Source organism: Lygodium microphyllum, chromosome 10 (assembly GCF_053477565.2).
Source record: "Lygodium microphyllum isolate KBCC chromosome 10, Lygodium_microphyllum_v1.1.10, whole genome shotgun sequence".
Lineage (NCBI taxonomy): Eukaryota > Viridiplantae > Streptophyta > Polypodiopsida > Schizaeales > Lygodiaceae > Lygodium > Lygodium microphyllum.
Window position 1 is genome coordinate 47,977,322 of NC_141144.1, and position 14,947 is coordinate 47,992,268.

The window sequence follows — 14,947 nt, forward strand, 5'->3', positions numbered from 1 at the left end:
TAGATGCGACGGCCCTGTAAGTCACTCATCTTTCTTGTCCGTAGTTACCATGAGATATTTGAATGCATTATTGTATGGTGGATTGATGTGTTGTTTCTTTTTCTATAGAATCCATTCGATGCTCCTTTGTGGCGGACGAGCTTTCGGGGGACGAGGATTTGTAGCTCGCCATTGGATCCTTGGAGCTCACACACATTTATTTTTTAGTCGTCTGATCTATGTAGACATTTTCTATGTATTAGTGATATCCTGTCATGATTGTACCAATCGCTTTTTATGCGATCATGTATTTATTTCATGTATGAGTTTTATGATTTCAGTATACATTCTTTTTGTTTGCAAGCGATTTGTATACAATAGTGCAGAAACTATTTTGTATGGCTCTCATACAGCACATAGTGCTATATGTGCATAATTTTTTTTTTTCCTTGTTACCATCACTATTTGCATCGCAAATTTACTGCTCGCGTTGCTATTGGCATCGCTATGTGCGTCGCAAATTTGCTAGTTGCGTCGCTATATGCGTCGCAAATGCGATGCATATAGCGACGCCAATAGCGACGTTTCTATGGCGTCGTCAATAATGACGCTTTTTGCGATGATGGGGGCAAATTTTGTTGTTTGTATTTTCGTCGCTTTAAAGGTCGATATAAGATCTATATCTTGTAGTGAGTGTTATGATTACGTGAAGGAGCTAGTGCTTAAAAGGCTAATTAAGAAAGCTGATTGATACATGTCCAACTAAATGTGTTAGATAATTAAATAACTAAAACAACCTGAGGAAAATGCGGTGGATGTGGCTATAGGTCCGTCCTATGGATGGGTGGTCCCGGTTGGTTAGGAACTTTTCTCAATCAAGATGGGCAGCAGGAAGATCGTTCAAAGAACATGAACAACAAGATCGTTAACCTAGAGTTATAACTGATCCCGATTTACACTGTTTTAGGGGAATGGAATGGGACTATGCCTTATGGCAGAGAGGTTGAGCTTCGCAACCCTCTCGTTTCCCATTCTCCTTGAGCCAAGTGTAGTGTGAATCCACTTCGGACCTGGCATTTCTACGTAAAGTAGTTCACTTAGGTTCGACAATGTTGTACTGCTATGCATCCGAGGTGTGGAATCCACCAAAGTTGTGTGTGTGACATTTGTTACTTTGTACATACTTAGTTGTTGTGTTGGTATTTTTGTTCTGCAAGGGTAGTATAGTGGAGAGAGGTTTGGAGCAAGAGGAACTTATCTATAATGCTCTAGTTGACATGTATGTGTGCATTTGTGCCCAATTTTTGTGTATCAAAGGACTTGTTTCCCCTCACCATACGGCCAACCACTATAACAACTGTCAGATCTATGGTTACTATGACAGAAGAGGCCACTATGGAAGCTGCAAAGTTAGTTGAGGCTCCTGTTGCAATTGTAGCAGGTGCTTCTAGAGGTATTGGGAAGGTAATTGCTCTTGCTTTGGGAAGTGTGGGCTGCAAGGTTCTTGTCAATTATGCGCGGTCATCAAAAGAGGCTGAGGATGTCGCTAGTCGAATTGAAGATATGGGTGGCTCAGCCCTCATTTGTGGTGGAGATGTTTCAAAGGAGGAGAATGTTGATACCATCATGAAAACTACAGTTGAGAAATGGAGCACTATTGATGTTCTGGCAGCTGCAAAGATAATGATGAATACAAGAAAGGGAAGAATCATAAATATATCATCAGTTGTTGATTTGACTGGCAATGAAGGTCAAGTGAACTACAATGCTGAAAAAGCCAGTGTCATTGGGCTCACAAAAACGACAGCTCGTGAATATGCATTTAAAAAAAAATATTACTGCAACATTAGCGTGGGGAGAAGTGGCTTTTCTTGTCAGAGAGAAGAGCTTTATTGCGTTGGGGAGAAGAAAAAGCAACGGGAAAGAGGAGGAAAAAAAGCTTTGGAGGAAGTAGGGGGCGATCAACATAGAGGGCAGTATTTTCATGGGATGGCTTTGTTATAGGCCACCGCCAATGTTGAAAAAGAGATAGAGAAGTTGCAAGGATTACATATGCTATGCTTTGCAGCAACAACAAACTGAGGAAGCCGCTCTGAAGGTAGCTAAAGCGATGCAGAATCATGACTCATTCTGCGATTGAGTGAGCATAATGAGAAGAAGGCGCTGCATCCCGAGTCAACACAAGGAAAAGAGGATTGCACTGATGAACAAACAGCACAACTGAATTCGAGTGTTCCATACGTAGTGGTCTGCTAGGATGGACTAGAAGCTGACACAAAGTTGGTGAACAAGGAGTTCGCACATAGGACACAGAAGCTGTCCTAGAGGGATCAGCGCCATCGAGATTGACCTCGGGACTACCTACTCCTGCGTCGGTGTCTGTCAGCATGTTCGGGTGGAGATGATCGCCAACAACCAAGGCAACCACACTAACCCTTTATATGTGGTCTTCATTGACACGGAGTGCCTTATCGAGGAAGCTGTGAAGAACTAGGTTTGTCGTGTACATATCAATGTGCTTGGATCAGGACGCCCCTATGACTGCAAGACATATATTCTAGATATACAATTACTAGAAGACTAAAGCATGTATTGAAAGAGGAATTCCTACAATTGTCAAGACGGCTGCTATCAAAGTTGTGATTGCTTTCGAGTGGAACACTATCTATACCTTTCGAAGGAGGCAATGATCTTATCAGTAGGCGTGATGATCACTAATTGGCAATTGACGACTGTCATGACAACATCATTCAAAGGCTGACAACTTGACTTCGAACTATTTTTGTGTACTTGAAGTGCACTGTCAGAACATAAACCTGTCTATAAAGTGATATTGCAATGTATGGACATCGATGTTGCTGAAGAGTGGAAGCTATTTATTTCATTCAGAATTGTATGTAAGCTAGTGATCCTATTCAAGCCACCATGAGAGGAAATGACTAGCAATCAGATGGACTGCTTTTTTGGTTCTAACTCACCCTGAGTGAGCTGCAGCCTTGTATATCTTCAAAATTGACTTAGTTGCCATTTTTAAACCTTACGCACTGGATAGAAAAAATTACAATTGCTTTTGCTCAAGCGGACTTTATTGACTGTGTTCTGAGATTGCCTTATGGTTGCCAAAATTATTTAATTCAGAGTTTGTCTTTAATGAGGACTTGTATTCCATACATTCAAGTTTGAATGCCGCATTTCAAGAAGTTGGAGGCTTGAACCAGTTGATGATGAGACCAATCTTTGACATTGGATTATTCACATGATTGATCTTCTATCCTCAAATTAGTCAAGGTCCTCTATGGTCACAACTTTGCTTTCGAAACCCTTTGACATCTTTGGTGAACACGACGTGAAAGCGTCGCATAAATTTCAGGATGGGAGATACTTTAGCATCAGTTTCAACCTCTTCTATGATTACTGCTTTGTCCTCTACTTGAGCTCCATCATTGACTGCTGCTTCAAGTACTTCAATGGATGATTTAAAGCTGATTTTACAGAATATGTCTATGTATATGCAGCTTCAAAATCAACAGACACAATTGTATATGCAGCAGCAGTAGCAATTGCATCAACAACAGTTGTCTCAGCAAAGGCAACTATATTCAGAGTAGGAGAATGCAATCTGTGCAACTAAGGCGATTGAAGCAGTTGAGAATGAGAAGAAGCTATTTGATGGCCGTAATGGTTCAACTTATTTGAAGACGTATGAGATCAAGATGGGATTTTTGGAGTACCAACAGGACTTATGAGTAAGTATTTCCTTCTTTATGTCACACCCGCCTTGAGGGCAAAAGTGACTGATCTTTATATTCAAAATTCGCATTGGCAAGATTTTAAGAAGGCCCTGAAAGAAGAGTATTTCCTTGAGGACTTTGGGATGGCTACACCGCGGTCATTCCGAGTGTGGGTCTACATGGCAAACAAAGGTCTAGTTGCTTCAGAGTTGATACGAGAATTTGAAGAGAGGTATAGTCAGCTTGATGCCATTGAACAAAGAGCATTGGATGTTGAGAAAGTTGAGCTTTTCTTGCAAGCTGCAGATCCTACTCTTCAAGAAGAATTAGGAGAGCTTCTTGAGGATCGCACGATGCCTATGGGTCTTAAAATGGATTGGCAAGATGCCCAGGATGCAGTCTTGACTTTGACCAAGAGGAGGATATGGAAGACCCGCCTACAAAATGGATCTATGACACCGACGCCGTCGTCTGCTCCTATGCCTGCTTCTATCCCTGTTATTTCTTCTCTTCCTCAACCAGTTTCTTGGCCTATGCTAGTGTCTATTGTTTCTACTCCTCCCGTTCCTCCTGTTCCAAGACCGATGCCGGCTCCTTCTGCTCCAAAACCATCCGCTCCGTGGGTTCCTTCCTCTCTTGATGACATAATTAAAGGCATAACAGATTTGACACTGGAGTCAGTTAAAGCAGAATTGGTGGGTAAATTGAAAGAGCAGTTTGCTTCGACTGTGCCTACTATTTCTTCTAGTGCTCCTAGTGCACCTAGGAGTGCTCCTAGTGCACCTAGGAGAGATCGCAGATGTATTTGGTGTGATAGTACTGACCATCAGCATTGCAAGGATTATGAATCTTTTCAAGATGCAAGGAGAAAGATTTTGGTATTTTGGGGACAAGATGGTAAGAGCTGGTTGACTGAAATAGAAGCTCCGCTTGTTGCTACCAATTTTGGGAAAGGCAGAATGAAGAAATTAGTGGATGATATGGCTGCACGTACTTCTTATGTGGCAGCTAGAGGAGATGCTTCTACATATGGAGTCCAGATTGAGAAAGGATCAGAGAATCAATCAGCATTATGGACTTATGCTATAGAGATGGCAAACAAGGGAAAAATTCAGCAAACTGTTTTGACTAGTGTAGGTTCTAGCATGAGATTTGAGACAGGTTGGGATTTGCCTGTTGATAGGTACACTATTTATGCCTACTTGGCTAAGTCTCAGGGAGCAGATGTACTTGTTGAGAAGAAACGTAAGAGGGATGAAGAGAATCCAAATGCAGCTAAAAAGACTAGAGGGGGTGAGTTTGTTACTCCACCTCTACTGCAGGACCGTCTTTGAAACCAGGCCAGAACGACAGATGGAAGATGCTCAAAAGAAAGAAAAGAGGCAAGAGCCTAGAGAGAGGAAGCAGCCAGGGTTTAGATTGATGTCTGATATTGAGACATCTATGGACATGAAGAAAATCTTTAATGACAAGATACTTGGCAGTGAGGTGACTTTTACTATTTCTAAGGTTTTGGGCATCTCAAAAAGAGAGTTTCAAGATCAGTTCCAAGAGGTCCAAGAGGTCCTGAAGAGGAAAAGACATGCATTGCCTACTACTGATACATAGGGAGTTTTGATTGGGGAGTTGGATGAGGATGAGGATGAGGTTATGGTTGAGAATGCTTATGTTTTTCCACAGATAGAGAAGAGGGTTCAGCCTATGCATTATGCTGAAACTGATGAGCCTGTCTTGATACCGCGTAGTCACTTTTCGCGGAGTCATTGGGCTAGGGCAACTACAGAAACGGTGGTAAAAATTGGAGAGAAACAGGTGCTTTATGTTGCTTTGGTGGATCATGGTTCAGAGATTAATCTCATAGTTCGTGGAGTTTATGAAAGTAATAGATGGCCTATGGATGTAGAGCATGGGTGGCGTATGAGAGTCGCCAACAACACTGCAGGTGATTTATATGCTGCATGTCCTAGTGTCAGGGTTTCTATTGGAGATGTAGAGGAGGATTTCCATTTCTTTGTGCAGGATTCATGCCCTTATCCCATAATTCTTGGACAGCCATTCATCATAGAGATGCGCATGGAAACAAAAGTAATGGATGATGGATCTACTTATGCACGAATTCGCAGTAAAGATGGTATGAGAGAAGTTCAGTTTATGATTGTGTGTGTAAACCATGTTAGAAACAGGGATACTCTTAGAGATGCACCTTTACCCATTGTGAGGGATTCGGGTTTTCATTAGGTACCGATGTTTTGCGAGATGATGGTGGTACAGAGCAGAGGAGATTGGAGTTCTCGCCTCCTAGCAGTAGTGTTTTCTCCTCCAGTTTTGTTGGAATTTCAGCAAACAGTTCGATGAGTTATCAGAAGACTTCTAAGTTTCCTAGAGCTGCTAGGCAGTACATATGCAGGAAGGAGAAAAATGTAAAAAATGCAGGTATTTTAGAGGATGATGAGCATATAGATGGGATGTATGATAGTATGGTTTGTGCAGATACGATGACAGAGATGGAAAATATGCTGAAAACTGATATGGAGAGTTGTCACAGTAATGTATTAGTGCAATCCCTGGAAATGTTTCATGAAATTGCAGATTTTGTATCACACATAGAGTCGGAGGCTAAGGTGACTTAGCAAAAACTGTTGAGTGCTGAAGAAATTCAACAAACAAAGTCTCCGGCTGATTATGATAAGCCTACAGAGACACAGAGGGCTGAAAACTTTCAGCCAACAGAGTTTACTGCTGAAATATTTCAGCATCCAGAGTTTAGGGTTGTTCTTATGCAGTCCATAGAGCAGAGGGCTGAGGATATTCAGCACCAGAGTGCAGAATTGCTGATTTACAGCAAGATTTGAGTAATGCAGAGGATCATAATGAATCCAGGGTTGACACGAAATACAAGACTATGGATAAGAAGGTGGATGCTATAGGCAAGATTACGGAATATTGCTCTACCACTTCAGAGGTACGAAGATTCATTGGAGTATGTGTGTTTTATATGATTTGGATACCCCATTTTGCACACATAGCATATTGTTTATATCAGCTGCTTCGAAAGGGGCAGAAATTTTATTGGGATGAAAGCCACACTAGAGCCATGTAGAAATTGAGAAAGTTTTTGCAGATTCTTCGAAAGATGGTGAAAAGATGGTTTGGACTGTACATAGTCAGGCATGTCTTTGATAATGCAACATATGAGCTAACAGAATTGGATGGAACAGTGCTTAGAGTGCCTATTGCAGGAAAAAGAATCAAGATTTTCAAGAAAAGAGATGATGAGGATTATGCATTGGAAGATTTTGCAAGAGAAGAGCAACGAGAAGAAACTCCAATAGAAGAGATAGATGATATGACAGATAATCTTGCTGATATACCGAAAATACACAATGAAGAGATTGATTTGTTCGTGGATCTTGATGATAATGATCATGGGTAGTTGGCCCATTCGGAGGATGCGTAGGATCAGAGGGGGTGGATGTCGTATTGCTATGCATCCGAGGTGTGGAATCCACCAAAGTTGTGTGTGTGACATTTGTTACTTTGTACATACTTAGTTGTTGTGTTGGCATTTTTGTTCTACATGGGCAGTATAGTGGAGAGAGGTTTGGAGCAAGAGGAACTTATCTGTAATGCTCTAGTTGACATGTACGTGTGTATTTGTGCCCAATATTTCTGTATCAAAGGACTTGTTTCCCCTCACCATACGGCCAACCACTATAACAACTATCAGATCTATGGTTACTATGACAGAAGAGGCCACTGTGGAAGCTACAAAGTTAGTTGAGGCTCTTGTTGCAATTGTAGCAAGTGCTTCTAGAGGCATTGGGAAGGCGATTGCTCTTGCTTTGGGAAGTGTGGGCTGCAAGGTTCTTGTCAATTATGCGCAGTCATCAAAAGAGGCTGAGGATGTCGCTAGTCAAATTGAAGAGATGGGTGGCTCAGCCCTCATTTGTGGTTGAGATGTTTCAAGGGAGGAGAATGTTGATACCATCATGAAAACTATAGTTGAGAAATGGAGTACTATTGATGTTCTGCCAGCTACGAAGATAATGATGAAGAAGAGAAAGGGAATAATCATAAATATATCATCAGTTGTTGGTTTGGCTGGCAATGTAGGTTAAGCGAACTACAGTGCTGAAAAAGCCGGTGTCATTGGGCTCACAAAGATGACAGCTCGTGAATATGCATTTAAAAAAAATATTACTGCAACATTAGCGTGGGGAGAAGCGGCTTTTCTTGTCAGAGAGAAGAGCTTTATTGGGCTGGGGAGAATAAAAAGCAACGGGAAAGAGGAGGAAAACAAGCTTTGGAGGAAGTAGGGGGGGATCAGCATAGAGGGCAGTATTTTTATGGGATGGCTTTGTTATAGGCCATTGCCAATGTTGAAAAAGAGATAGAGAAGTTGCAAGGATTACATATGCTTTGCTTTGCAGCAACAACAAACCGAGGAAGCCGCTGTGAAGGTAGCAGAAGCGATGCAGAATCAGGACTCAATCTGCGATTGAGTGAGCACAATGAGAAGAAGGCGCTGCATTCCGAGTCAGTACAAGGAGAAGAGGACTGCCGTGATGAATAGACAGCGCGAGTGAATTCGAGTGTTTCATATGTAGTGGTCTGCTAGGATGGACTAGAAGCTAACACAAAGTTGGTGAACAAGGAGTTCGCACATAGGACGCAGAAGCTGTGCTAGAGGGATCACTGCCATCGAGATTGACCTCGGGACTACCTACTTCTGCGTCGGCATCTGTCAGCATGTTCGGGTGTAGATGATCAGCAACAACCAAGGCAACCACACTAACCCTTTATATGTGGTCTTCATTGACACGGAGTGCCTTATCGAAGAAGCTGTGAAGAACCAGGTTTGTCGTGTACATATCGACGTGCTTGGATTGGGACGCCCCTAAGACTGCAAGACATATATTCTAGATATACAATTACTAGAAGACTAAAGCATGTATTGAAAGAGGAATTCCTACAATTGTCAAGGCGGCTCCTATCAAAGCTGTGATTGCTTTCGAGTGGAACACTATCTATGCCTTTCGAAGGAGGCAATGATCTTATCAGTAGGCGTGTTGATCGCTAATTGGCAATTGATGACTGTCATGACAACATCATTCAAAGGCTGACAACTTGACTCTCAACTATTTTTGTGTACTTGGAGTGCACCGTCAAAACATAAACCTGTCTATAAAGTGATATTGCAATGTATGGACATCGATGTTGCTGAAGAGTGGAAGCTATTTATTTCTTTCAGAATTGTGTGTAAGCTAGTGATCCTATTCAAGCCACCATGAGAGGAAATGACTAGCAACCAGATGGACTGCTTTTCTGGTTCTAACTCACCCTGAGTGAGCTGCAGCCTTGTATATCTTCAAAATTGACTTAGTTGACATTTTTAAACCTTACGCACTGGTTAGAAAAAATTACAACTGCTTTTGCTCAGGCGGACTTTATTGACTGTGTTCTGAGATTGCCTTATGGTTGCCAAAATTATTTGATTCAGAGTTTGTCTTTAATGAGGACTTGTATTGCATACATTCAAGTTTGAATGCCGCATTTCAAGAAGTTGGAGGCTTGAACCAGTTATTGATGAGACCAATCTCTGACATTGGATTATTCACATGATTGATCTTCTATCCTGAAATTAGTCAAGGTCCTCTGTGGTTGTGACTTTGCTTTCGAAACCCTTCGACAATGCTAGTTGCCATTAGGAAATGACCAATAGGAAAAACCCTAATTCAGTTCGGTCCTAAGTAGGAACGGTCGGAATACTTCCGCTACGTGGCAGACGCGGAAAGTCCTAGATCACAAACCCCGTAACATTCCATGGGAGTGCTGGGCGGAGCTTTCTAGACATCCTTTCCAATGGACTGCTAAGACGTGTCCTGAAGATAAAAAATGGACACGTTACAGTTCTAGAGTTATCAAACAAGGCCTCAACCCTATCTTTGTTGCCAAACTCAAACTCTTCAACACACTTATTCAAACCATCGAAGACTTCATGCAAGAATGCTAAAGGGTCATCCACCTCAACTAAACAACAACCATATCATCAAAGATATCAAAATGAGTCTCTTGTCAACTCTCTACACCACAAGAAGCAAACACTTCTAGACATGGGATCACTCCAGGATAACCATTTGAATCATACAACTCATCAACAACACAAGACTCCAACAATTCTATAACATGCTAAAAGTGATCAACACCTTCTATAACATCCTCACAAAAAATCTCATAAAAATCTTCACAAAAAGTGAAAATTTTCCAAGTCCAAAATATCATCATAAGGCAACAAATTTAGATCAAAAACCTCATCCAAACACTCCTTAACTCATATGTCCTCAACAACCACATCACAACATAGTAAGCAATCAACACCTTTTATAACATCCTCACAACACATCTCATAGGAATCTTCACAAAAAGTGAAAAAAATTCAAGTCAACAACATCATCATATTGCAAAAAATTCAGATCAAAAACCTCATCCAAACAGTCCTTAACTCATATATCCTCAAGAACCACCTCACAATACATTAAGAGTGATTAACACCTTCTATAACATCCTCACAAAAAATCTCATAAGAGTCTTCTAGAAAAGTGAAATATTTTCAAGTCAACAACATCATCATAAGGAAACAAATGCAGATCAAAAACCTCATCCAAACACTCCTTAACTCATATATCCTCAACAACCACCTCACAATCACCTTCCAAACCCTTTTCCCTTTTCTTTGAGCTCTCCTCCCTCAATGTTTAAATTCTTTTTTAAGTCTTACTCAAAATCCCTCTCATGTCATCATCAGTGTCAGTCTCAAGATCCTCAAATCCCCAATCAAGGTCATCACAAATATCATTAGCAATTCTACAAGAACTTAAAGAAGCTTCAAGACCATTTAATAAAGTTTTATTTTCTTCATTGTTGCCCAAAAAAACCATACAACCATCAACACAAACATCAAGAAGCATGAGATTAGGTCTACTCAAAACAACATCAATAGCATCACAAAAAGACTTCTCTCCAAGGCTACTCTCGCAAAACAAACCATCATCAACCAACTCACAAGAAATCAAGAAAGACTCAATTGAGTCACAAACAACAACGTCATCCCAATAAGAGTCAAAATATGTAACCTCAATACTATCTTGATTAGTCTCTTCAACTAGAAACTCACTTCCACACTCAACCACACCAAGCTCTTTAGGCAAAAAATTTGAATCCTCAACTTTATTATTGAATACTTTGATTTTCAAGCCCTTCCCATCATGGCCCTCTAAAAATCTCAAGAAATACTCCTCAAAACTCTCTTCATCTCTCAAACACTGAGGTCTATCAATGCTCTCATTTCTATCAAGACTAACAATCTCCTACTCAAAGTTTTCATTGCTCTCTCCAATGCTCTTAAGGCTATCAAGTCCATAATCACTCCTCTCATCTTTAGAATACCCAAGACTAACTAGACTCGCACCCCCCCCCCCAAAGAACAATAAATATCTAAGCTCTTCAAGATATTTGACCTCTCTCTATCTCCCCTAAGACTCAACTCCATCTCTTGCTCATCTCTATCTATCAAAGACTCATCTTCATAGCCCTCATGCTCAAAAATAGTACTAGAAGATCTGTCCACTTCATACATCTCACTAGTCACTCTATTGGAATAATATGTGCTCAATGGATAGGAGCTTACACTCTTAATTTCTTTACTTGAATCATTCTTAATCATAGAACCTGCCTAGAGATTTTCTCATCATAGACTTTGATCGATTCCTCACAAGTCAACTCTTCCCTCCTACATAGATAATAGGAGAGACCTCTCTCTCAAGAAGCATAACTAATTCTCTCATCCTCAAAGACTTTTCTCTCGATTCTCACTAAAATCAACCTCTCCTATGGTTTGTCAAATCCCAAGGTCAATGCTAACTCTCTTTTTCTCTTCGTTTTCTTCTCCTGATACTTTGCTATACTCAGTGTCGTCCAATGTTTTAGGATTCTTTATCTCTAATTTCACTCTCCAATTAGTTGATTTCAACCCATTCACAAACTACAAAATCTTCAACATACATGGGGCTTTCTCTCGTTCTCTCAATGTTTTAGGATTCTTTATCTCTAATTTCACTCTCCAATTAGTTGATTTCAACCCATTCAGAACGTAGAAATCTTCAACATACATGGGGCTTTCTCTCCTCTCAATGTCAAACTCCATCATTCTCACAGCCTTTCAAACTCCCTAGCAAACTCCTCAACCAATCATCTACCTATAGTGGGAAGCATGTGCTATACTCGTGAATGTGGATGGATTGTAGCCTTCCAATTTGGATCCATAGAAGTAGAAATTACCTTACATCCCTCCATCTCAAACATGGCCAAAAGCTCCTCCATATAGTAGTTTTGGGAGATGAAAATCCCCTTTAGAGACTAGTAAATCTCATGGCCTAAAAAGAAGTGGAGAAGGCCCATATCCATCATCTCAAATACCTCGTGTAGTGCACCCTTCATCTCTTTGACCTTTAGGCATAGCCACGTATCAAAACAAGACCATCCACATAAAGCAAGAACAATGTGTTCCCTTTGGCTAAGGTCTCTTTCCCCTCAATCCTTGAATCATAGTGTGTCTAGAGCTTAATGAGGAGGAGGCCCATGCTCCCCCCCACCCAATTTTTGTCTAGCTACCCATGAAGTCTTTATAATATCCATTGAGGATAAATGAACAAGTGCATGTAGTAGTGAAGCAATCTCCTTCTCCATTGAGGGTGGAGCCTCAATAGGCAAAGGATTCGAAGGCATCATAGATAAGGATATTTAAAAGTAGTCCTTTAACGCACATGATGTAGAGGATACACATAGTAACTTCCCAGAGCATGAACCGAACATTGTGACTCATGTGCACCTCTTGGGTGGTGGGATTGTAAAGTTTGTATCCTTTGGACTATGAGCTATATCCCATGAACACTTGTCTCTTCGAAAACCAGCTCAAAGTTGTCTCTCTTATTCTTTAGGATGTGAGCATAGATATCAAATCTAAACACCTTCAAATAATATACATTTGGCTTTTGTCCAAAATAAGCCTCAAAAGGGGTCGTATCAAGCCTCAAGGGATGCACGTATAACAAATCATGTATATAATGTGGATTCAAAGGATATTAATAAATATTCTTTCTTTAGATGCTATAAGACAATAAACTTATCTTTTTTACTTTAATAAACTTATAGATTTTTAAAAAATGTAATTTAAAATCCCTTTTATAAATATAATCGTATAAGTTCTACTCAATAAAATTCCCTTTCTTTTGAACTCATGTGGTATCTTATATGTTTTATAAGGTGCATCCCCAATGACCAAACCATGGCTGAAAGTAGTGAATCAATTAAGAATGTGAGCATCGGTGGCCACTGCTTTAGCCCAAAGACAATGAGGTTTCTACTTATGCTCCATGGCGCCCCCCCCCCCCCCCCCCAATCTTGATCACATTGCGATTCTTCTCCTCCAATATACCATTCTCATGAGGGGTATTTGCATTGGAAAACTCTTGGTGAATGCCACAATCTACACAAAAATGAGTTAGCTCATGGGAGACAGACTCCCCTCCCTTGTCATAGCTCAAGGTCTAAATTTTCTACTAGACCTATTCTCTTAGAATATCAACCAATCATTAAATTGTGAGAATACTTTGGACTTCTGGGCTAAGAAATATACCCATATCATCCTACTAAAATCATCAACAATTCCCATTAAATACAAACTTCCCTTAAGGATTCCATCCTCATGGGTCCTCATAAGTCCATCAAAACAAGCTCGCAAGGCTTCTTAGCCCATCGTGAAGCCTTACTTGAAATAGCATCCATATGCAATTTGTTGCGAATACAAGGTACACATGGTAGATATCTCATCCTAATCTCTAGAAATCCATGTACCAACTAACCACAAGCTGCCTTTCAAAGGTACTCATAATTGAGGTGACCAAACCCAGCATTCCAAAGCTCAGTTTGAGTCTGTGAAGAAATAAGAAGTAAAGAAAAGACAAAAGAAAACCACATCTTGTAGACAACATTCTCCTCATGCCTTGCATAAAGAACATGTGAAGAAATACCATGAGAACTCGAAAGGAGTCCTTATCAAAATCGATTGACTAACCAAGAGCACAGATCTTGTGTAATGAAAGGAGATGATACCCTAGACTTGAAACATAAAACATCTTTGATGTGTGGCGACCACCATGCTCATTGAGAATTAGCTTAGTATCACCCTTGCCTTCCATGGGAATGAAATAATTGTCACTTATAAGGATTCTCCCATGTATAAAACACATATGGAAAATACCTTCTGAAGAAGGAGTCATGTGGTAGGAAGCACCATTGTCCACAACCCACTCACAAGATTGTGGGGCCATCATCATTGCATCAATGGCTAATGGAGGAACATGGTACTATGGGATAAAGGAGCAACCACTGCTCTAGAGTCCTTTGTAATCTTCCTTTCTTCGTGTCCTTCTTGTCCTTGTTAGGGAAGTCTTTCTTTCAAGGATGTGTCTTGACACATATGTGACAAGTAGACTCCTTGTGTTTGTCCTCTTTGGACTTCTCATCCTTCATCTTCTTCTTATTCTTCCCCTCTTGTTGGAAAGATTATCAAATCAAAGCTTGCAACTTGGGAGCATTCTAGCCTTTGTATGGTTCCTCTTTGTCAAGCACCATATGAGCCAACTCCTCCCAGTTAAGGGTCTCTTTCTTCCCTAAAGCAATCAAGGAAAAGCAGAATGCTTTGAGTGGGGGTAGAAAACTATGTAAGAAGGTTTTTCTCCATGTCCTCGAAGATAATCATCTTCCCTTTATTTTGGATTTTGCATCTACAATTGTCGAAGCTCATTGACACGCTTCTGCATACAAGACTTATTAGGACTCAAAATCCTCATTTGAACCCCTAGAGACACTCTCTGGATCATATCATCCAATTGAACATTTCACTAATGAAAGGTGAAAATGATCAAAGCTTGCATGGGAGAGCTATGGCGAGAGAGCAAGAGCAAGAGAGAGAGACTCACAATGTGGGAACTCCAACAATCACAATGTGTGATCAGCATTCCCTTTATTCATCTGTCACTAAAAGAATAAAGAATAAAGTGATGTTGACAGGAGCCCGCTACCTCTAGTGCAGAGGCGCAGGTACTATCAATGTAGTAATACATGTGCAGCTAGGCGGAGGTGCCTTTATCCCCAAGAACCTCCCATTTAAAGGAGAA

General features: G+C 40.6%; 1 pseudogene; it reads left to right on the forward strand.

Moving 5' to 3' along the window:
- Positions 1–1,356: 1,356 nt before the first annotated feature.
- LOC148029971 (peroxisomal hydratase-dehydrogenase-epimerase-like) lies at positions 1,357–8,212 on the forward strand (annotated as a pseudogene).
- Positions 8,213–14,947: the final 6,735 nt, after the last annotated feature.